This window comes from Sturnus vulgaris, chromosome 1, assembly GCF_052056855.1.
Source record: "Sturnus vulgaris isolate bStuVul1 chromosome 1, bStuVul1.hap1, whole genome shotgun sequence".
Classification (NCBI taxonomy): domain Eukaryota; kingdom Metazoa; phylum Chordata; class Aves; order Passeriformes; family Sturnidae; genus Sturnus; species Sturnus vulgaris.
Genome location: NC_142243.1, coordinates 36,022,883 through 36,046,635, shown reverse-complemented (window position 1 = coordinate 36,046,635; position 23,753 = coordinate 36,022,883). Strand labels below are relative to the sequence as shown.

The window sequence follows — 23,753 nt, the reverse complement described above, 5'->3', positions numbered from 1 at the left end:
GAGCATGTGTAGAATTTTACATGTCAAGGTGCTCATAAAACTACAATACCTGAAATCAGTGCCTGATATTTCTGTATTCTGTGTTGAGTCAAAACCAAAATAAACCAAGGTCCACAAAGTGGAAAATGTAAAGTAGTAAGAGGTTTATAGATATACAGTAATTTTCAAAATACTGAAAAACTAGTAAATCAATACATCCTCTTCTTCACGTTAAATCCTCTTGGTTACAACCATTTTACCCTCTGAAGTGTACAAACGTGTTTGCGTGCAGCATATTAATAATCTCTATGTTTTACTCTATATTAAAACACTACCAATTGCTGTAGTTGTTCATGGGAATAACTTCCAAGCACAAGTAATGAAGCAGGGAATAGGAAGTCACAGGTTAAAATTACTTTTAAAACAGGCATGCTACAGTATAATACAGATATATTTAAAAACTCTTCCAAACAGACAATATAAGACAAGCACAAAAAACTACTCACCATTTCATATGCTGTTACAATCTTTTTCAAGACCTCTGGAACAATCCATAGTTGGATACTGATCACTGAGATTCACTACTACCAAGGGTGTGTTATCAGGCCCAACCAAGTGCATAGACACTGCCAAAATGCACTGCATAAGATTTGCTACAGGAGAGAGGCCACATAATTCTTTGAATGAAACTACTGCATTCTGCAAAAAGGAAAGAAAGAGTTTCCCTTACAGTTAAATATGAAAATTTAAGTCTTGTTGTTTCAGGATAAAATACTTTCCTATTATACTTGAGCTACAATGTTGAGCTACAATTACCAGCTTTTCCCTGAAGAACTGGCATTTTTCAAACCAATCAATATCACACATATTTTACAAAAATGCTAAAAATTCGAGGAATGTAGTACATGCCACAGAAAAAACCATCTATTTAGAACAAGTATATCTCCTCTCTATCATGGCTAAAATTCCCTATGGAAATAATGAGATTCTAAAGCATAGTGGTTGTATATTTTGAAAAATTTTAAGACACTTTTAAATGCCATCAAGAGAAAAAAATATTAGATGCTGAATGTGCCAATTAAGCAAAGTGAAGTAGAAGGAGGAATTCAGCACATTTGTAACTTTAAACATACCTGAACTGCAGTCCAGACGTGCTGTGGATCTGCAGGCTCCCATTTGGTGTGATTCACAAACCCAGCACTCCACTATTGGTGTATTCCTATCAGAGTCACACTTCAGTGAATTTTTAAAGGTTCTTCAGCTTAAATACTGACTACTGTACCTTTCCCTAAGATTTCTTACAGTCATGTTTTATATCCAGTACAGTAGAATATAAAGCCCTAAGTTTAAACTGGAAGAAAGTTTACAGCACTGGAAATACAGTGTGACTCCAAGTAGCCACTGACATTCCATGATGGGAATATTGTCAGCACTGTACAGAATTTAGGATTTTTGTACCAACTGGGAACTGGTGACCTATGGCAGGTCTGGAGTTTGTCTTCCTGTAGGAATTAAAAACAAAAACATGGTATATTTAAGTTACAAATGTGCTCAGTGCTCCTTTCTCTCATGTCGCACCCAGGCAGAGTATCCGGTACAAATTTTCATTTTAATCCAAATCACTTTCCATCTTGCTGGCATGATAAGACTCATTTGTGGACATTGTCTCCTAGAATGATATAATGCCAACTTGAACTCAAACAGCAATCAAATGTGAAATATTTTGCTGTCCCTTTATCAGACAAAATACCAAAGCAGACTTGAAAATATGCATGTACAGCATATTCATGCAAAATTACGTGAACACTAAATTGCACCTACCCAGTCACTTAGAGTGTACTTTTAGTAAATGACCAGGAAACAGAAGCTTCTTTTATCAGCTGATGTACACTTCCATGACACAATAATTACACAGCTCAAGAGACAGACATTGGGAACTCCATTCAGACAGATTTTGCTTGAGATAAGTACCATGGATAAGCCATTATGAACAACTGCTTTACAGAGAGGTTAACAAGGACCCAGGGATCGTATATATACATTAATATATAAGGCAGGACAGGACTAATACGTATTACTACTCTAACTCTTGCCTTTGGACTTCCAACTCTATATTCAGAGACCATTCCTCATACTGTTCAGTAACTTAAACATGCAACATCACACCCAGTTCAATCACTCATATTATACTTCTATCAGTGACTAATACAAGTTATTACATCAGTTTTTGTCATGGTAATACAGGAACAAAAGAAACAAAAAAGGCTATTCTTATATGGATTTGGAGAAGCTATTAACTCACTGTTGCATATTTTTTTTATTCTTCTCATTCCACCTTATATTTAAAAAATCAAACTAACCAACTTTGCCCTTTATAATCTGGCTTCTGAGCATATTATGAGAATATAATGGTCACAAAAATCATTACAATTTATAACACAAAATTTCAGTGGCATAGAAATTAAACAATTTCGCATTCCCTGACATAAACTGATACTTATTTTAATTGAGTGGTTTGCTGCTTGTATTAGCTATAAAAAGTTATTTACACAGAGCTTAAATGGTTCACATTATATAATCTGTTAGCAAAGTTAAGAAAAACTAATCTTCCCTCATGTGCCTAAAATAACTTCTTCACAGCATTTTGAGATAATGATAAATTTAGTTGATAGCACATCTTTCAAACTGACAGAATAAAATACATAAAACACCTTTTAGTATCTCATGTTCAAAGAAACCCCACTGTAGAGTCTGTTTTCATTTATATCCTTATGCTGTGCATTTTGCAGCATGCACATTCACGAGTTCAATGTAGCTACACAAAATTTCATGTTTTCACTGCTTCCTCAACTCAGTTCTTCCTTGAAAAGTATCTTAAAATACAGTATTCTTCATATAACAGAATTCTTGCCTTCAGTAGGTTAACTACAGGTAATGTTCATTTTACGTGTAGCCTGTAATTTGAAATATTTATGAGTCAAAGTATCATTCCTGTATTTTTTAAATTATCTTTTAAAAGAGTAAATTTATATACCAAGTGGAATGGGAGAGCTGCATAATGATGTACTAATTTCTTATTTCATATAAAATTAGCTTTAAAATTGTATTTCTATTAGAATCTCTTTAGTATAAGATTATTCATTAAGAAAATTTATATACACTGCTGTGACTTTAAAATCCAGAATCAGATCTTAGACATTTCTTTTAATCTCTTTTCCCTTAACACTGTATAACACCAAGAGGATTTGATAGGTCAGTCCATTTGAAATGACAACTCTTAATTTTGTTGATCACTGCTAGTATTCCATCAGAAGTTCATAAATAAAGTTAAAACTTGTATTAAATAGAATGTAACTTTACAACTCAATTTTAATACATTTCTAAAAGGTGTTATTCACCTAGAATCTCCAAGGAACACATTTTTGAAGTGAGATCTCTTGGCTTCCACAAAACAAATCACCTCAGACTGCACTTTTTCCTTAAATTCAATGTGTTTTACTAACATGACATTTAAAGTAGGACAACTTCTTCTAGAAGATGCCTTCTAATACTTTAGTGCTAATGCCATGTATTTCAACATAACTAGGAAGAATCATGGAAAGCAAATGGATCTTTCTTGAAAGTACTGCCTTCTATTTAGGACTAAAGAAAAAACCTAACTTTGGTGAAATTATGCTAAACATTCTGAGACGTACAAGTAAGGTCTCTGATAAGCATTAAAGTCTCCCTTTTCTATCTGCTGTGTACTCTTCCCACATTTCTGCTTAATTCTTTAAAACTAAAATATTGCCATACTTTCTTTCAGTGTATTTCTAATATTCATTCAAAGACATAGGATGAGTCAATAGGGTTGAGTTCAAACACTGGAGTCATATTTCCATTTCGACATTCAACAAAATATACGCGTGCATTCAAGGTTACATCAGTGGACAGCTCATCTAAACAACTCCTCTGGAATGATCCATTCTTAGAGCTGTTCAGAATTAGACTCAAATCATTCAATATACAAGATACTTAAAAAAACATGTATTCCATATTTATCATAGTACAAAGGTACACATATGAACCAATAAATTGATTATGAAACTGTACCTGCATATTTTCTCTCAAATCCGTAGCATCCCGAATAGGTTGGAGGGCATTCTTGAATACTTCATCTATTGCTTTAATCCATAATGTTCTCATAGAAGCATATTCCCTTGATTTCTTGCCCTTCCTCACAGAGAGGCCCCTCTTGTGAGGTGTCCCACCACCCCTTCGATTTGTAATGGCCACATGCACAAACAAGGAAGCATGAGCTAAGCTTTCACCAGTCAATGACTGCAGAGGAACGTGCCGATAACCAGTCTGGAGACACTCAAAGGGAATAGTGTATTGCCCAATAAACTCGTCCCCAATGTAATCATCATCCAGTACTATGAAACGCACCATAGCTAGCTCGGGCAAATTTACTTGAAATTCAAAGCTTTCATCAAAAATTGGATTATCCCCGTTCTGATGCATTGTTTTCGTCCTTTGCTCAGCACAGTCAGCAGGGATTCCATGTATTTCAACATAGACATAAGGATCCACAACATCACCTTTGGCACCTGATCCTTTGGGTTTCGGGAAGTTTTGCCCACTAATGATTTTAATATGAAGCAGCTGAGGTGAAACTCCAGGCACGGTGTCTTTAGTATTCGCACTAAAGAAGGAAACCTCTTCTCTCATGATAGCAGGACGAAGGACATAGCCACAGTTTCCATTTTGTCGAAACCAACCAATGTTAAGGTCCATCATTAAGCCAGGCGTTTGAAAGTTCATTGCTACTATCTGACAACCACACTTCCAAAAGTCCTGGGGATTCATATTGCTAGAGTCAATTCTCATAGGACTGGGGAAAACCCTCGCAAGAAAACGTTTGTTATAATTTACAAAGTCTCCTGGGTTTTCGTTGGCATATTTGCTAGCAAGCACTTCGTTAAAAGAGCACACTTCCCAGTACTTCTGGAGCTGAAATGAAACTTGAAACTCTTTGAACTGAACTGATTTACATATGCTTACCAACTCAGAAAGATCTTTGCAGAGCTGGAATCGTTTCCCTGTCATTGAGTTTTGCTGTTCTACCCCCTCCTTCGCCACTCTCTGTGACATTTCTGCTCCTTTGTCTTCATCTGTAACATCTCCCTCTAGTCCAGAACAATTAGCAGAAAGCTTCTTTGCTTTAATTAGTATTTTCCCTTTAAGTGATTCCAGTGATGGAAGATAAGACTCTTCAATGTTTGGAGACTGTGTATGCAGCTTGTCCCCCAAAATTTTCTTCATGTGCTGTACCATCACTTTCTGCTGCTTAATAGAACAATGATTTTCTAAACACAAAATAAGAGGGTATTCTGAAGCAAAAAAGGCGTACTTGTTAATAATGTCAATCACACTACGGAAGACAATTTGTGATGTCATTGTGTGCCCTGTGTAAATCACGGGCTCATTATCTGGACCGTCCCATACATCCAGTTCAACACTTCTACAACCCATTTTTAGAGCACGAATGTAGCCCGTGATGTCAGAAGGCCCTCGAAACTGATCTTCTATCAAGTATGTATTATGAGATGAATTTATAAAATAATGAGATAAAGGTTGTTTCATATCTTGACAAACTTTTTTATGCTCCGGATCAAATATGTGGCAGTCTGGTGAAGTAAGGTAATTTGTAAACCCATCTATAGAAAGACAGCCTTTTTCCTGGCCCTCTTTGGCTGGCTCGTATTTCTGAATAATTTCAAGGCTTATTTCTTCTGTGACCTGTGCCATACCCTGCTCTGCTTCCAAAAACATCATGAGGTCCTTGGTATCTAGAAATTCTTTATTGCTTGAAAACTGAACTAACAGGAAATAGATTTCAGGTCTGGTACAAAGCTCATGAAAAACTTCGATAAATTCTTCTTTTGTTACTTCAGTACCTGTTTTTTCCCTGGATCTATGTAACTCCTTGAATTTTAATTCAATTTTATTTGTTTTTAAACCAGGGTTTAAGTCTTTTATAAATTGTACAGCATTACATAGGGGTATATGGCCCAGATTATCTACATCTGATTCACTGAACATTTGTGAAAGCCACGAAGTCCGCATATTATCTTGAGTAGTTCCTAGCATATCTAGAGTATGTTTTCCATAAGAAATCAGGTATCTTAAGCCAGTAACCCAAATATTTGCAACGTCTGCTGAGTTAGCAACCAGATCTAGAGACTCATAATTTTCTCCATATATAATTGAAAATGCACAATCTTCCGATATCTGGTCGTATATTCCGTTGCTGCGAAAGATATCTGTATTTTTTCCTGTTCTTACTTCTTTGGTTGACTTAATATCAATCTTTGCTTTTTCAGAATCCTTTTTTGAAGGCTCCCAACGGAGAGACTGCATATCAGCATCCAAAAGGAAGTATCGGTGATACACCCTGGAGTTGGATCGGACCTTTTTGAGCTCAGAGCCTTCCACCATGGCGTTGATACAGTCGCTTGCACTGCTGATCTTCTTCTCCGTGGGCATGCTGCTGAATGACACAGTCTTCTTCCTTTGTCTCTTTTCTTTTGTACCATCCTGGTAAACAAAGGGATGGGGGGAGAAAAAAATAATCTATCAGTATGATTTTGCTCAACATTGAAACAGGTTTCAACTTAGAGCTGAAAGTTCATCAAGTAGTTCAATAAAGTCTGTGTGATGACCAATAAAATGGAAGTTCTTACTGGCATCATCACGGTGAAAATACTAATAATGCCTTAATATTTGCTCTTGCTACTCTAAGTAATCTTCCAGAGTTTATTTTTAGTCCTTTTGATGGATATAAAACTAAAAAAAAAAAGTTTTGAATGCTAACAAAATAATAATCCTGTATTATTGCATACATGTATGTGCATTTTATTTTTTGAGTTTTACCCTACTTAGAGAGAGAACAGGTTCTAAAGCAAGGCAGTCGAAAGCAAGCTTTTGTCTGAATCCTTATACAGTCCTATAGATACTTGCCAAATTTATCAATACAGAATATAATGCTTTTATACCATGCTGACAGGGTCCTTGTGAACACCAAAGAAACACAATGCACAATTAACTACATAAATTCCATACGACATGGCCCTAATCAAAGTGTACAAGACATTAACAGCACTCCTTTATGCAAAGCTTCCTTCACCAGAGCACCCATCCATGCTCTTCACACAGACTGCCCACAGCACTCACACATCCCTCCCCTTAGCAGGAAAATACCCACGATAGTCTAAAGAAGCTGCACTGAAACACATGGAACTGGACTGGAGCAGACAGGACTCTTCAAGTCGTGAGTTTCAGAAAATACAGCAGTGACTCAGAAGGGAACTTCTGAGAGGGTTTAACTGTTGTGGTTTATGTTTTGTTTGAAGGTTGTTTGGTTGTGATATTTTCCTGTTACAATGGTTTCCCCCAGTTGTACCCCTATGTTGTTGCAAGATGGTTTCTCCCCTTACTGCGCCTACCCTTGTCTGTCACCCCAAACCCCGCCCCTTTATCCAGAACCTTCCCTGTCTTTCACCTTAATCCCTGCCCCTACAGTTGTCAATTCCTCCTGGCCCCTCCCTTTGTTCTAGAGAAATCTGTATCATTCATCCCCTTCTCGGATTACGATTTGTTACTATATTGAAGTCCCTGCCTATGTCACCCCTTATTGGTTGTGTAAATATGTAACCCCGCCTTGTATTACACCACTGCCGCCCCTAATCGGTTGATGTGTTGGACCCTCCCTCGGGGGAGGGCCCTCATTTAAGTTACTGCAAACCCATTCTCCTCGCCTGTTTGGGTTCTCTTCCCTTGCTTCCGGTTGTGCTCCCCGCCCTTCCAATAAACCCTATCCTGGAACCTAGAAAGGTCTCCCTCTCATCCTTTACTTTCCTTCCGACTTAGTGAGCCGCCAAAGGGGGCTTGGAGCCCTAGCCACACTCCTGGTTCTGGGAACCTGGGAGGTGGCCCACTCGTGACGTTGGCAGCCAGTGGAGCTAGCTGGGCTTGCCTGGACTCGAGTGTCAAGGCTGACGGCATCATTTAACTGTTTCCAAAGAACCTTCATGTCATTAGAAAGAACTTGAATACAAGATCTGGTCAGGAAGGGAAGGAAAAGTGATTCACCATTGCTCTTAAAGCAATGAGATAACCCAGAGGTCTCACTTTACTAGAGAAAGCTTGGGTCTATAAGGATATATAAGCATAAAAAATGGGAAAAGAATATTGTTTAGCTATCTCTATTATACCTATTTGTGCTTATTAAAACAAGTACAAATATATCAGCAACATATGACTTAACTGCAATCAATTTCATAAGAAAGGAATTTAAGAAATTTGTGCTTTCATTATCTGCATTTTCTGAGACTGAAAAATGCTAGGATTTTTTTTCTGAAAGCAACATGTCTTGAGGAGCTAACTTTTAGTCTGAAATAACACTTGAATTAAAAATAATTTTATATTAAGATACCTTAATTAGAAGTGTTCTTATAAACCAGCACAGCGCAAAAAATTACTTTTCCAGCTTTATCAAAATTTTTTAAGAAGCATGTTGATATTCCCTGAAACCGTTTTCCATTAGAAGTATGTTCCAGTGCCAATCAGAATTGCTTAAATGGAGAAAGTGAAAGAAAACTTTTAACGATTGCTATGCTGAACAGATGTTCAAAGAAAGACCATCCATTACAAAATGCATTTCCAGCTCAGTGCACATGTGCTGTATGCTTAATTTCATTAAATGAAAAATGCAGAGTCCTGGTTTTGTAATCTAATTTATAAGCATCTGAAAAGCGTTTCATTGAAAACAATGATTAGTAAGGTGAGCGGCCTTAATATTTGCTGTTCCATGTTTGAGAAAATTAACCAACCATACTATTCTTGCACCTTTAATGACAGCAGAATTTGCTTTGTTCAAGTTCTCAAGAGAGCAGTAAAAGCGAATAACCCTGCAGAGGACTGTTTTATTTCCAACTGCAGATCAAACACCTGCAATGGATACTGCACAGGGTTGGCTCTCAGAATCTCATTACGTGTAGTTTAGGCATAAGGGTTGTTTTCAAACAACAGCAAATTTCCTTAACTTAAAAAAAAATAATAATTTTTTTTCTTTACAGAGGTTTTTGTTCTATTTTAAGCCTAGCTTGTTTCTCTATTATTTATATCTCCTGCCTGGAAAAAGTGGCAAAGGACAGTCCCACATAAATGAGCAATGACATTCCTGCCTGGTACTTCAGGGTTAGAATTAAGCACTTTGAAACTCCTTAATGCTCCAGATTTCTCAGTCACAGACCTGGGAGAGAAATACATTTCTCAAACTAAAAGCTGCATGTATCTGAATAAACACAGGAATGACCTCTTGGCATTCATGAGACTTACAGGGTTCTTGCTGTTCAGCATGCTCAAAGTGACACTGACTCTATAGGGCAGATGTGTAATTCAGTCCAAGGCAGCAGCTACAGTTTTTGTGCTGAAGCAACTTTCAGTCATTCTAGGATCTCTCACACAATGAAGACCATGCCAATCTTCAGTTTATAACTTGTCCTGTCATCATTACAGGGTTTTCCCTAAAGACTGTCTGTGCCTCATAAGACTTAATTACTGAAACCAAAACAACCACCTCATCAATACATTTCCTAATACTATTCATGTCCCAGCCAAGGTCACCTGCCAGATATTTTGAGGGATTGACGAGACCACAGATAAAACTGTTTTGAAACATTGCTCATAACCACTACAAGCAACTACACAAAGTTTAGTTTATCCAGGAGTTCCTAGCAACAGAAAACAAAGTATCTAGCAGTTTAAAAAACAGAAATAATCCCAGCTGTCATCTGTGGCACTTAAGAGACAGAGACAGCTGGAGAAAATGGATTAAAAGCAAAAGGAGGGAAGAATACATCCATGATAACTTTTTTATTCCTCTCAAGGTACCAACAAAGAAATAGCTGTGTGACTAAGACAGCACTGTCAACAAAACAGAATTCTGGAGAAGAACAGAGAATCTTGAATCAGACATGGAGAGAGATGCACATCACTCCTGAACTGCAGTGCTTTTAATGCATGCAAATTTATCATAAAATTACTTAAACGGCAGTTCCAATAACCACTAGCACTGATAGGGACAGCAACAGGATTCAGGAATTTGATAATGTAATAGATCAGGATGACAGAGGAAAGGATGAATAGTGCAAAGTTTGGAAACAGCTCCTCAAGGAAAGGAAGCAGAGAGTGAACTTTATGACCTAAAGAGTGAATCATGACCCAGAGGCAGTACTTGAAAAATATTTAAACACCAAGCTTCCAAGATGTTTAGATACCACTTGGTCCAGCGGAATTAAGAACACTTAGAGCCCAAGGCAGGGACTTGCCAACGCTCTCCAAGTGGCAAGTGTGGGGCTGCAGCACAGTGAAGGACATTCCTTCCACCTGCCAATAGATGAACGGTCCTCACACTGGCCCATGCAAATTTTGGAGATGGGCGCCTGTGATCCTGCCTGTCTCCATGACTAAAGACACCTGCAGCTTTGAGGTGATAGTTCCTAGACTGGAAAATCCACGCCTCTACATGCATTTAGGCCACTAAGGTGCTCTTTTTAGAACAGAGGATTTCAAACAGAAAAGACAATGGGAACAAGAGGAAGTGGCACAATGACAGATTTTTAGAGCATCCATCTGGGAAGTGAAAGTCCCTGACATCACAAAACATAAACATTTCACTTTGTGACCCTGAGTGTAAAATTTAGTCCAAGGACCTAAACATTGAATTTCATCCTCTCAATACACACCTCCCCAGGTGACAGGTCCTGCTGCAACTTGTTTATGCTCTAACCATAAAGAATATCCATTCATTTTTATATACCAGCGGTTCCCCAAAGCGTGGAATGCAGCTCCATGCATGTCTCGAGGACATGTGGCTGAGCATTCCAAGATGCCCAGGCAGAGGGACCAAAGCCCGACCACCCCAGCAGCAGGTGAGTGCTCTGCCAGCCAAGCAATTACATAAGAAACAAGAACACAAAACACACCCTCTGAAGTGCAGCACCTCACTGCAGGCTTTCTGATTGCCAAGGACTGAGCTTTGACAACCTCTGAGAAAACTTACACACCTTGAGGCAATGGTGGTACACAGTTTGCAGGAGCCACAGGAGCCACAGTCCCTAGAATGCCTGCTTAGTTCATCCCAAACAGGCTTAGAAACAAGATCAATGTGAGCCATTCAGCCTAACAAGGTCTGTACAGAGGTGTAGTAATAAGACTGCAATCATGTACAGTGTCTCAAGAGCTTTCAAATATAATTTTTTTTTCATATAAGCTCTGAATTAAGTGGCATGCTTGGGAACCTGAAGGCCAGTGGTGTGCCAATACTCTGAGCTATTACTGAGTAGGTGAGAAGAAAGGCCAGACCTAAGTTGGGTAATTGTAATTTTTATCAAATTACACTATTATTTAATGTAATATAGCGTGAAAGCTATTTTAGATGTAATTTAATGTACATCTGTAGCCAATGGTTTCAGTAAAATTCAATACTTTATGATGAGAACAGGCAGCCTGATGATCTACATAATGAACACAGAGTGAACTGCCCTTCTGACACTACACAATTCATTGATGACTTGGTTTTTATAGTAGATGTACACTCATGTAGCCAATCTGAGTACAATACCTGCCTGTTTTCATCAAATGCAATCCAGTAGTAATTGCAAAATCACCTAGCTTAAAGACATGATGTATAGTAAGTCTATTTCAGAAAGTGGTAGGTTAAAAAAGTACAACTGATGCTTTGTTTATTTAATTAAGGTTCTTAAGCATTTTTATTCAAAACAAAAAACTTGAAATCTCTAGATTTTCTTCATACTTAAGGAAGCTCTTCATACTTATGTCTCTACATAGTTAAGCATGCTCAAAGGAAAACAAACACCTCTTTAAGTTAGTACTTTAAAATATTAACTTTGAATGCATTTTCTTAAAAATATTATAATATCAGAAACTTGTTCTTTTCCCAAGTTCCACCTGTGGTTTTAGAGATAGAAATGCGAGTGTAGATAAGCAAATGAGCTCCAAAAGCAATGTCAATATTACATCATCTTTATCTCTGTAAGTATTTTTAGCACCTGAAACAGCAATAATGAACAGAATTTGTTTTTGCAGACACACGGAAAAATAAATCATATTATGTATAGTTTACCTATGCACAAATGCCAAATCATTCTACAGCAGAGAATGCAGCATCATAAAAGAAGCTCCTTTGCCAGCCCCAGGCAGCCTGAGGATCTCCTGCAGTGCTGGGAGCTGTTCTGTCCTGCCTTTTTTTGTAGGTCAATCTGTTGATGAAGGTCATCGGGAATCACAACTCAGATCCATTTCTAAGCCTGATGATGAGGAAGATGAGGAGGGTAGGTGAAGGCCTTTGCCCCTGGGGGACCTGCCAGCTCAGAGCCCAAAGCTGGGCCAGAGGAGCATCGCTGCAGGTGCCAGGACAGAGCTGCGCCCTCGGCCTGTGCAATCCCCTCACAGCTCCTGCAGCTCAGTGCTGCCCGTGCAGATCAGCAGAGATGACAGAAGCTTCTCTGGCTGTTGCATGACAGGTGTGCTTGCAAGGAGGACTTTCCCGAGTCCTTTGATGGATGTTGCACGCAGGCCCAGCTCCCCTCACAGGCGTGAGTAGTGCGTTCCTGCTGACCCCACAGGCTGAGCACTGCTTTTGTGGCACCCATTCATCTGAAATGGAAATACGTTCTCTTCAGCTCCCCTGAGAAGGAAGAACAAACCTAAAGGAAACAGGAAGTCCCTGGAGGAATCCAAACACCTGGAACAAATCCTCAGTGAAGTGGAGAGACATCAGGGTGGGTGCATTTCCCTCAGCCTTCTCCTGAGAATCAGCAGCCAGGGGCCTTCTCTGCACATCAGGAGGCGCCATGCTCGCCACAGAGGGAAGGGATCCATGGCAGCCTCGCTGCCGCACTGCTGCTGTCACACCGTGCAGGGCTGGTTCCCAGGCTGGCCTGGATGGTGCTTCTTGCCAGCCTCTGCACGAAGGCATTTGGCATCGGCTGACAGGGAGCCCAAAGTGCCCCACGGGCCATGCACGGCCTTAGATCCCCTGAAATTTCCTGGTCTCCCAGAACATCAGGAGGGGGAGCAGTTTGGAGAAGGGTGGGTCCTGGAGCAGCTCCAAAACCCTGGGCATTTTCCTTATCCATGTCTGTGGGACACATATTGCCTGGAGAAGACCGGCATAACACAGAGGAATTGTCGCACGCAGTCTCAGGGCTTTGGGGAGTGAGCAGCCCTGTGCCAGGACGTGGCAAGGTGCCTGCAGGCCCCAGCTCTGGGGGAAACAGAGAACGTCCTGGCCGTATCCACCGTGCTGCCAGCTGAGCAGTGGAGCACGGCACGGCCTCACACTCCTCATTGCCCCCACAGACGCAGTCAGCACGTCAACACGTGCTGAGAAGATCTCGGAAAGCATGAGAAGAGTTTTCTGCTGGGGAACACCGTGCTTGATGAAGTTCATGGCCATCGTGGCTGGTGGAGCACTGTTCCTGATGATATGCTGTGCCGGAATCTGGTATTGCTGGAAGAGGAAACGGTGAGTGTTTTGCTGATCTCTACCTCAAACAGCTTCTTTTAAGGGCTGCTGATAGGAAACACTCCCAGTCAGGCTGCTGTGGAGTTGAGGATGGTCAGCGCTTGTCCAAATAACTCTGCTGAGGCTTCTGCTGCTGCCCGGTGCCTCTTCATTGCTGGGCCTTCTCCTGGGGAGCCCACTGGGGCTGCAGCCAATGCTGGCTCCCACTGAGGCTGCGAGGCCAAGAGCAGCCCCACGAGCAGCGGGCAGAGGCAAAGCAAGGTGGGGAGGAGAAAGAGCAGAGACCAGATTGGCCTTGAAAGGCAGACGCGCTCTGGGGCCCGCTCCTGGCCAGGGAGCCTGCCCAGAGCCATGCCCTGCTCGCCGGGGCCTTGAGGAGCAGCTGTCCAGCTGGGCCAAGCTGGGCCTGCAGCTCCAGCCGTGCTGGGGAGCCTCGCCAGCTCTGGGCCCTGTGTGCCAGCGGCAGCTGGAGCCTCAGACACTCCTCTCTCCACAGGTGCTCCTGTGAAGATTCAGAAGACCAGCCGAAGAGCTCAAGCACTGAGAACTTGAGCCATTGCAGCTCTTCACGGCTCTCCCCAGCTGCCCTGGCGTGGATGTACCCTCACCTTCAGCACGTCCCAGTACTAATGCCTCCAAAACGAGAACCCCTGCCCCCAAGCCCCCTGGCCCTGCTCTCCCACCCCCACTGAAGTTGGACAGCCCCTGTCCACCAGGGCAGAGGTTAGCCCTGGTTTTTTGTTCAAATAAAGAAATTGAGTTCTCACAGCTGTGTCTCAGTGGTACCACCAGCAAAGCTCATACGGCACCAGCACCAGCTGAGCTCCATGTCCCCGAGCAGCCGTGGATGCCCACGGTGTGGGCAGGCAGGAGCCAGGCAGGGGCTGCTGTGACCAGCAGCGAGGCCTCTAGGGGCTGGGGGAGCCCATGCTGAACGTCCCTGGGCTGAGCGCACATCTCCTTCAGTGGCATCATCTGGGCCTGGACCTCCTCCAGGGCCATGGCCAGGAAAAGAGGCAAGCACTCACTAAGTGCTTGCCTTGAGGAAGATGCAATGAGGCTGGGCTGCGCACCACAAGCAAGTCCTTCATAGCCTGGCCTGGCTTCAATGGAACCCATATACAATGCTGACATCTGAACATCTCACACGTGAAAAGCAAGGGGATTGATCGTATGGGCTTTACCTCACAGTCATCTCTCTAATATACAGCAACAGAGATGAATTGAAGTTTTGTCTATGTTTTCCTTTGCTTTATTTCCATGTAGTTCCAGCAGGCCGGTATTCATAGAATCTGTCACTTTCTGATGCTTGTTTGATACAGTCATAACATATACCTGGTACATTTTTTATTTCTTTCAAGACAGTATTTAGATAAGCTACTTCTGTAACCACAAACTAGTCGAAAGAATATCACTTGGATTCCCTCTGAAAACGTAAATCAGCATTTCCTTCAGGAGTGGACCACTCACTTTACTCCAAAATGCATAAGCATATCCGTTGCAGACACTGTTACACCCTTTGACATTTTAACATTGTTTTCAATTCTTTGATTCACCATTCAATATTCGTCAGTGGCGTATACTTCTCTGGTTCCATATTTTACTGAGATCACAGCAGAACAAGTCTCCATTCTTGTTTTACTAAGGAAATTCCATTTAGGTATGCTTTGAAACCAAGCTGTACAGTGACTAAATTTAATTCCTTAACACATCTCAAGACTGAAGGAACGATTCAGAATCCCCCTTTCTCTTACATGGAACAAAGTAGACTTCTTGCTACAATTTTTATTTATAGCTAGTCATAAAACAACACCAAAAAAAAAAAAAACCAAAAAAAAAAACCCAGAGAAAAAACCCCCACAAAGAATATACAAAACAATTTAGAGGCCAAGGTAACTATGAGAGAGCAGGCATTCTATGACTTAGGAATACTGTGCACCTTCCATCTAAATGCTGGTACTAATGCAGCTCACTCTTCCTATGACCTGCATAAACAAATGCAAGGGGCCAACACTGCTAAGTCAGTTTATGCTCCAAGTCCACAACTAAGAGAGTGGGAGGTAAAGAAAGGGAACAAATGCTTCAAATGATGAGAATTATTCCTTCAAATGAAGAGAGGTTGAAAATTCCACCATTGCCGAACTGTTTTCTACTGAAGCTTTTTAAAAGAAGCACTTAAGGCAACATGAGTTACTTTTGTCTCCCAGTTCAAATCTTGTATCCTCTTGGCTTCCTTCTTTTAAACACCAACGCTCTTCAAGTCCTTTCATCCACACCTCTTCCTTTTATGTCGTATGAAGACAGAAGCCATTCTTCTTCAATCCCCAAGTCAACCAACAAGACACAATCCCAGTGGAGCTGCTGTGCCACATGATACTTTCCACAATGTAAAATCTTAGCCCAACGATCAGTTTTTTCCCCTCATTTAGGCTAACTCCAAAGGTGTGCAGGGGCCGAGGGACACCTCGAAGTTAAGCAGGGCTCTGGGGTCTCTCGTGAGGCACACAGGGGGATTTTGGGGTGGCTGAGGACACCCATAAGGTGTGCAGTGGGTTTGGGTCTCCTCTAAAGCATGCAGCTATGCTGATGGCCAGTGTTGCATTCCTTTTAAAACTTAGGACATCAAGCCCTTCACTTTTTAAATATGGGCCAAAGGCCAGCAGAGTGCACAGCACGGAGTGACTCTTGGCATGGGGCTGGTGCTGCCTGCAACAGTGGGAATCAGCAATGCGAGTTGAATTTTGGACTTGACATTGCTATTGCAGGTAGAACCATGAAATCTCTCACTTGGCCAATGTCAGATAACTCTGGTCTTGGGAAACAAAATAGAGATTGCATGCAGCTGCCTGCAGACACCTACTCTCCTCACTGGAAGGGCAGCTCTTGAGATCCATTCTCACAAAATCCTGGCCCAGCCTTGACGTCACAGCAGGCTCTGAGGTCACAGAGGACCCAGAGCCCTGTGCTTGCACAGCACCACAACCACCAAGCAGTCAGTCCTTGCCCACGACTGTTGCGGCGGCAGCAGCGGCGGCAGCGGTGCTGACATTGCGACAGCGGCGTGAGGACAGCGGTGGCAGCAAGAGCTGCACGACTGGCACAGGGCAAGGCACCATGGCCCTTGCTCTGCGCCTCTTCCTCCTGCTCCTCCTGGCACTGGCCCTGACTGCCAGGGCTGCCCAGGCAGCTGCACGGCGAGCGAAGGGAGCAGGTGAGCCGACGGATCCCCTTTCCTGGCACAGTGCTCCCTTCTCCCCAGGAAGCGTTGGGGATGGTTTTCCATAGGGCTTTAGGGAGGCTTTCCTCTGGGAGAGGGAGAGAGCCCACAGGGGCCTTGGGCTGCCCCGCTTTCCTCTCCACGCATGTCGTCCAGGGCCAGCAAACAGTGTGGACAGGGACCAGAGGCAGCCCACAGCTCCCCAGGCCCCTCCGCAGCTTTGGCCACGTCCATTCACATCTGCCTGCCACCGCCTTAGCCGACCCCCTTGCAGTGCCCACTTCCCTAAGGCAGAAGGTGATTCTCGTCTCTCCTCCCTTCCAGATGAGCGCGTTGCAAAGGTTTCACCAATACCTTGGCTTTTTGAACATTTCATGCAGCTGGAGCCTCCTGCAGGTATGTTGGAAATGTTCCTAAAAGACTCATCAGTGACAACCTGGCAGGAACCGGGTGACAGGAGCTTCCGTGGCCGTTGAGTTACAGGTGTGTCTGCAGAAAAGACTCCTCATGGGCCCTTGCTGGTTGAGTCACACAAGCCCAGCTCCCATCCCAGGCGTGAGTAGTGTCTCCCTGCTGACCTCACAGGCTGAGCACTGCTTTGGTGGCATCCTTTCATCTGAAATGGAAATACTTTCTCTTAAGGTCCACCGAGAGGGAGGAACAAACCTGAAGGGCACAAGAAGTCCCTGAAGGGATCCAAAAGCCTGAAAGAAATCCTCAGTGATGTGGAGAGACGTCGTGGTGGGTGCATTTCCCTCAGCCTTCTCTTGAGAATCAGTAGCTGGGGGCTTTCTCTGCACATCTGGACACACTGTGCCGGGCATAGTGGGAAGGGATCCATGGCAGCCTCGCTGCCCCACTGCTGCTGTCACACCCTGCAGGGCCCGTTCCCACCCTCTGTAGGAAGGCATTTGGCATCAGCTGACAGGGAGCCCAATCTGCACCATGGGCCACGCACAACCTTAGATGCCCAGAAATTTCCTGGTCTCCCAGCACATCAGGAGGGGCAGCTGTTTGGAGGAGGGAGGCCCTGGCCAGCCCCAATAGCCTGGCCTTCCTCCTGATCCTTATACGTGACTTCAACAAGCATTGCCTCCTGAAGATGGCACCTCCCCAGTGGAGAACAAGTCCATCTGATCCACCTGTCCCTTTTCCTTGCTGCAGTGATGCAAAGAAAGACTGTGCTGAACACTGAGTTTCCCGGACAAAGCAGTGGCTCACTGGCAGCCTCTGCTGCAGGAAGGGAGGCGAAGCCAGGCACAGTCACAAGAGGTAATTGCTGTGCCTCTGGGCCTGAGGCCTGCTGAGCCTTCAGCTGCCATCTCTGCTGCTTGGCAGTGAAGTGCTCAGCTCCCTGGTGAAGGGGATCCCAGCACACCATGGAACGCTTCCCATCTGTGCTCCTTCTAGACTGGGGTCGTGACTTGCAGCATTTGCAAACGCTGCTAACCCGTGGTTTCAGGTTCTCGGAGCTTGGTGAAGGTCAGTTTTCAGCAACTCTTTCCTAACACAATCATCATTGTCCAAGTGTAAACAGTGTCCAGAGCAATATTCATGTGGCGTTGCCCTTAAGATCCTCTGAAGTTGGATGGATTCTGGAAATCTTGGCCTGGAAATTTCTACTCTTGTGTCCAGGATGGCTCTCAGTGGGAGGAAGGAGCATTTAGCTGTCAATCCTCTTCCCATGTGCAATGCCAGTGTCTCCTTCCATGTGCTCTGTGCAGCCCCGGAGAAGAGCAGAGAGGGAAGGGGAGGGAAGGGAAGGGAAGGGAAGGGAAGGGAAGGGAAGGGAAGGGAAGGGAAGGGAAGGGATGGGATGGGAAGGGCCCAGGCCTGTGCCTTGCGTGGCTCCTTTGCCCGCCCCAGGCAGCCTGAGGATCTCCTGCAGTGCTGGGAGCTGTTCTGTCCTGCCTTTCCTTGTAGGTCAATCTGTTGATGAAGGTCATCGGGAATCACAACTCAGATCCATTTCTAAGCCTGATGATGAGGAAGATGAGGAGGGTAGGTGAAGGCCTTTGCCCCTGGGGGACCTGCCAGCTCAGAGCCCAAAGCTGGGCCAGGACAGAGCTGCGCCCTCGGCCTGTGCAATCCCCTCACAGCTCCTGCAGCTCAGTGCTGCCCGTGCAGATCAGCAGAGATGACAGAAGCTTCTCTGGCTGTTGCATGACAGGTGTGCTTGCAAGGAGGACTTTCCCGAGTCCTTTGATGGATGTTGCACGCAGGCCCAGCTCCCCTCACAGGCGTGAGTAGTGCGTTCCTGCTGACCCCACAGGCTGAGCACTGCTTTTGTGGCACCCATTCATCTGAAATGGAAATACGTTCTCTTCAGCTCCCCTGAGAAGGAAGAACAAACCTAAAGGAAACAGGAAGTCCCTGGAGGAATCCAAACACCTGGAACAAATCCTCAGTGAAGTGGAGAGACATCAGGGTGGGTGCATTTCCCTCAGCCTTCTCCTGAGAATCAGCAGCCAGGGGCCTTCTCTGCACATCAGGAGGCGCCATGCTCGCCACAGAGGGAAGGGATCCATGGCAGCCTCGCTGCCGCACTGCTGCTGTCACACCGTGCAGGGCTGGTTCCCAGGCTGGCCTGGATGGTGCTTCTTGCCAGCCTCTGCACGAAGGCATTTGGCATCGGCTGACAGGGAGCCCAAAGTGCCCCACGGGCCATGCACGGCCTTAGATCCCCTGAAATTTCCTGGTCTCCCAGATTATCGGGGGGGGGGCTGGAGGGGGGGGGCAGCAGTTTGGAGAAGGGTGGGTCCTGGAGCAGCTCCAAAACCCTGGGCATTTTCCTTATCCATGTCTGTGGGACACATATTGCCTGGAGAAGACCGGCATAACACAGAGCAATTGTCGCACGCAGTCTCAGGGCTTTGGGGAGTGAGCAGCCCTGTGCCAGGACGTGGCAAGGTGCCTGCAGGCCCCAGCTCTGGGGGAAACAGAGAACGTCCTGGCCGTATCCACCGTGCTGCCAGCTGAGCAGTGGAGCACGGCACGGCCTCACACTCCTCATTGCCCCCACAGACGCAGTCAGCACGTCAACACGTGCTGAGAAGACCTCGGAAAGCATGAGAAGAGTTTTCTGCTGGGGAACACCGTGCTTGATGAAGTTCATGGCCATCGTGGCTGGTGGAGCACTGTTCCTGATGATATGCTGTGCCGGAATCTGGTATTGCTGGAAGAGGAAACGGTGAGTGTTTTGCTGATCTCTGCCTCAAACAGCTTCTTTTAAGGGCTGCTGATAGGAAACACTCCCAGTCAGGCTGCTGTGGAGTTGAGGATGGTCAGCGCTTGTCCAAATAACTCTGCTGAGGCTTCTGCTGCTGCCCGGTGCCTCTTCATTGCTGGGCCTTCTCCTGGGGAGCCCACTGGGGCTGCAGCCAATGCTGGCTCCCACTGAGGCTGCGAGGCCAAGAGCAGCCCCACGAGCAGCGGGCAGAGGCAAAGCAAGGTGGGGAGGAGAAAGAGCAGGGACCAGATTGGCCTTGAAAGGCAGACGCGCTCTGGGGCCCGCTCCTGGCCAGGGAGCCTGCCCAGAGCCATGCCCTGCTCGCCGGGGCCTTGAGGAGCAGCTGTCCAGCTGGGCCAAGCTGGGCCTGCAGCTCCAGCCGTGCTGGGGAGCCTCGCCAGCTCTGGGCCCTGTGTGCCAGCGGCAGCTGGAGCCTCAGACACTCCTCTCTCCACAGGTGCTCCTGTGAAGATTCAGAAGACCAGCCGAAGAGCTCAAGCACTGAGAGCTTGAGCCATTGCAGCTCTTCACGGCTCTCCCCAGCTGCCCTGGCGTGGATGTACCCCCATCTTCAGCACATCCCAGTACTCATGCCTCCAAAACGAGAACCCCTGCCCCCAAGCCCCCTGGCCCTGCTCTCCCACCCCCACTGAAGTTGGACAGCCCCTGTCCACCAGGGCAGAGGTTAGCCCTGGTTTTTTGTTCAAATAAAGAAATTGAGTTCTCACAGCTGTGTCTCAGTGGTACCACCAGCAAAGCCCACACGGCACCAGCACCAGCTGAGCTCCATGTCCCCGAGCAGCCGTGGATGCCCACGGTGTGGGCAGGCAGGAGCCAGGCAGGGGCTGCTGTGACCAGCAGCGAGGCCTCTAGGGGCTGGGGGAGCCCATGCTGAACGTCCCTGGGCTGAGCGCACATCTCCTTCAGTGGCATCATCTGGGCCTGGACCTCCTCCAGGGCCATGGCCAGGAAAAGAGGCAAGCACTCACTAAGTGCTTGCCTTGAGGAAGATGCAATGAGGCTGGGCTGCGCACCACAAGCAAGTCCTTCATAGCCTGGCGTCGCTTCAGTGGAACCCATATACAATGCTGACATCTGAACATCTCACACGTGAAAAGCAAGGGGATTGATCATATGGGCTTTACCTCACAGTCATCTCTCTAATGTACAGCAACAGAGATGAATTGAAGTTTTGTCTATGTTTTCCTTTGCTTTATTTCCATGTAGTTCCAGCAGGCTGGTATTTATAGAATCTGTCACTTTCTGATGCTTGTTTGATACAGTCATAACATATACCTGGTACATTTTTTATTTCTTTCAAGACAGTATTTAGATAAGTTACTTCTGTAACCACAAACTAGTTGAAAGAATATCACTTGGATTCCCTCTGAAAACATAAATCAGCATTTCCTTCAGGAGTGGACCACTCACTTTACTCCAAAATGCATAAGCATATCCGTTGCAGACACTGTTACACTCTTTGACATTTTAACACTGTTTTCAATTCTTTGATTCACCATTCAATAGTCGTCAGTGGCGTATACTTCTCTGGTTCCCTATTTTACTGAGATCACAGCGGAACAAGTCTCCATTCTTGTTTTACTAAGGAAATTCCATTTAGGTATGCTTTGAAACCAAGCTGTACAGTGACTAAATTTAATTCCTCAACACATCTCAAGATTGAAGGAACGATTCAGAATCCCACCTTTTCTTACATGGAATAAAGTAGACTTCTTGCTACAATTTTTATTTATAGCTAGTCATAAAACAACACACACACACAAAAAATAAACCCGGAAAAAAGACCCCCACCAAAAATACGCAAAACAATTTAGAGGCCAAGGTAACTATGAGAGAGCAGGCATTCTATGACTTAGGAATACTGTGCACCTTCCATCTAAATGCTGGTACTAATGCAGCTCACTCTTCCTATGACCTGCATAAACAAATGCAAGGTGCCAACACTGCTAAGTCAGTTTATGCTCCAAGTCCACACCTAAGAGAGTGGGAGGTAAAGAAAGGGAACAAATGCTTCAAATGATGAGAATTATTCCTTCAAATGAAGAGAGGTTGAAAATTCCACCATTGCCGAACTGTTTTCTACTGAAGCTTTTTAAAAGAAGCACTTAAGGCAACATGAGTTACTTTTGTCTCCCAGTTCAAATCTTGTATCCTCTTGGCTTCCTTCTTTTAAACACCAACGCTCTTCAAGTCCTTTCATCCACACCTCTTCCTTTTATGTCGTATGAAGACAGAAGCCATTCTTCTTCAATCCCCAAGTCAACCAACAAGACACAATCCCAGTGGAGCTGCTGTGCCACATGATACTTTCCACAATGTAAAATCTTAGCCCAACGATCAGTTTTTTCCCCTCATTTAGGCTAACTCCAAAGGTGTGCAGGGGCCGAGGGACACCTCGAAGTTAAGCAGGGCTCTGGGGTCTCTCGTGAGGCACACAGGGGGATTTTGGGGTGGCTGAGGACACCCATAAGGTGTGCAGTGGGTTTGGGTCTCCTCTAAAGCATGCAGCTATGCTGATGGCCAGTGTTGCATTCCTTTTAAAACTTAGGACATCAAGTCCTTCACTTTTTAAATATGGGCCAAAGGCCAGCAGAGTGCACGGCACGGAGTCACTCTTGGCATGGGGCTGGTGCTGCCTGCAACAGTGGGAATCAGCAATGCGAGTTGAATTTTGGACTTGACATTGCTATTGCAGGTAGAACCATGAAATATCTCACTTGGCCAATGTCAGATAACTCTGGTCTTGGGAAACAAAATAGAGATTGCATGCAGCTGCCTGCAGACACCTACTCTCCTCACTGGAAGGGCAGCTCTTGAGATCCATTCCCACAAAATCCTGCCCCAGCCTTGACGTCACAGCAGGCTCTGAGGTCACAGAGGACCCAGAGCCCTGTGCTTGCACAGCACCACAACCACCAAGCAGTCAGTCCTTGCCCACGACTGTTGCGGCGGCAGCAGCGGCGGCAGCGGTGCTGACATTGCGACAGCGGCGTGAGGACAGCGGTGGCAGCAAGAGCTGCACGACTGGCACAGGGCAAGGCACCATGGCCCTTGCTCTGCGCCTCTTCCTCCTGCTCCTCCTGGCACTGGCCCTGACTGACAGGGCTGCCCAGGCAGCTGCACGGCGAGCAAAGGGAGCAGGTGAGCCGACAGATCCCCTTTCCTGGCACAGCGCTCCCTTCTCCCCAGGAAGCGTTGGGGATGGTTTTCCATAGGGCTTTAGGGAGGCTTTCCTCTGGGAGAGGGAGAGAGCCCACAGGGGCCTTGGGCTGCCCCGCTTTCCTCTCCACGCATGTCGTCCAGGGCCAGCAAACAGTGTGGACAGGGACCAGAGGCAGCCCACAGCTCCCCAGGCCCCTCCGCAGCTTTGGCCACGTCCATTCACATCTGCCTGCCACCGCCTTAGCCGACCCCCTTGCAGTGCCCACTTCCCTAAGGCAGAAGGTGATTCTCGTCTCTCCTCCCTTCCAGATGAGCGCGTTGCAAAGGTTTCACCAATACCTTGGCTTTTTGAACATTTCATGCAGCTGGAGCCTCCTGCAGGTATGTTGGAAATGTTCCTAAAAGACTCATCAGTGACAACCTGGCAGGAACCGGGTGACAGGAGCTTCCGTGGCCGTTGAGTTACAGGTGTGTCTGCAGAAAAGACTCCTCATGGGCCCTTGCTGGTTGAGTCACACAAGCCCAGCTCCCATCCCAGGCGTGAGTAGTGT

General features: G+C 45.3%; 1 pseudogene across 1 annotated transcript; it reads right to left on the bottom strand.

Moving 5' to 3' along the window:
* Positions 1-287: 287 nt before the first annotated feature.
* Positions 288-6,549, bottom strand: LOC148225150 (inactive phospholipase C-like protein 2; annotated as a pseudogene). The gene is made up of 2 exons (XR_015803278.1): positions 4,072-6,549; positions 288-678 (listed from the first exon to the last, which is right to left on the bottom strand). The product of XR_015803278.1 is annotated as an inactive phospholipase C-like protein 2 (transcript).
* Positions 6,550-23,753: the final 17,204 nt, after the last annotated feature.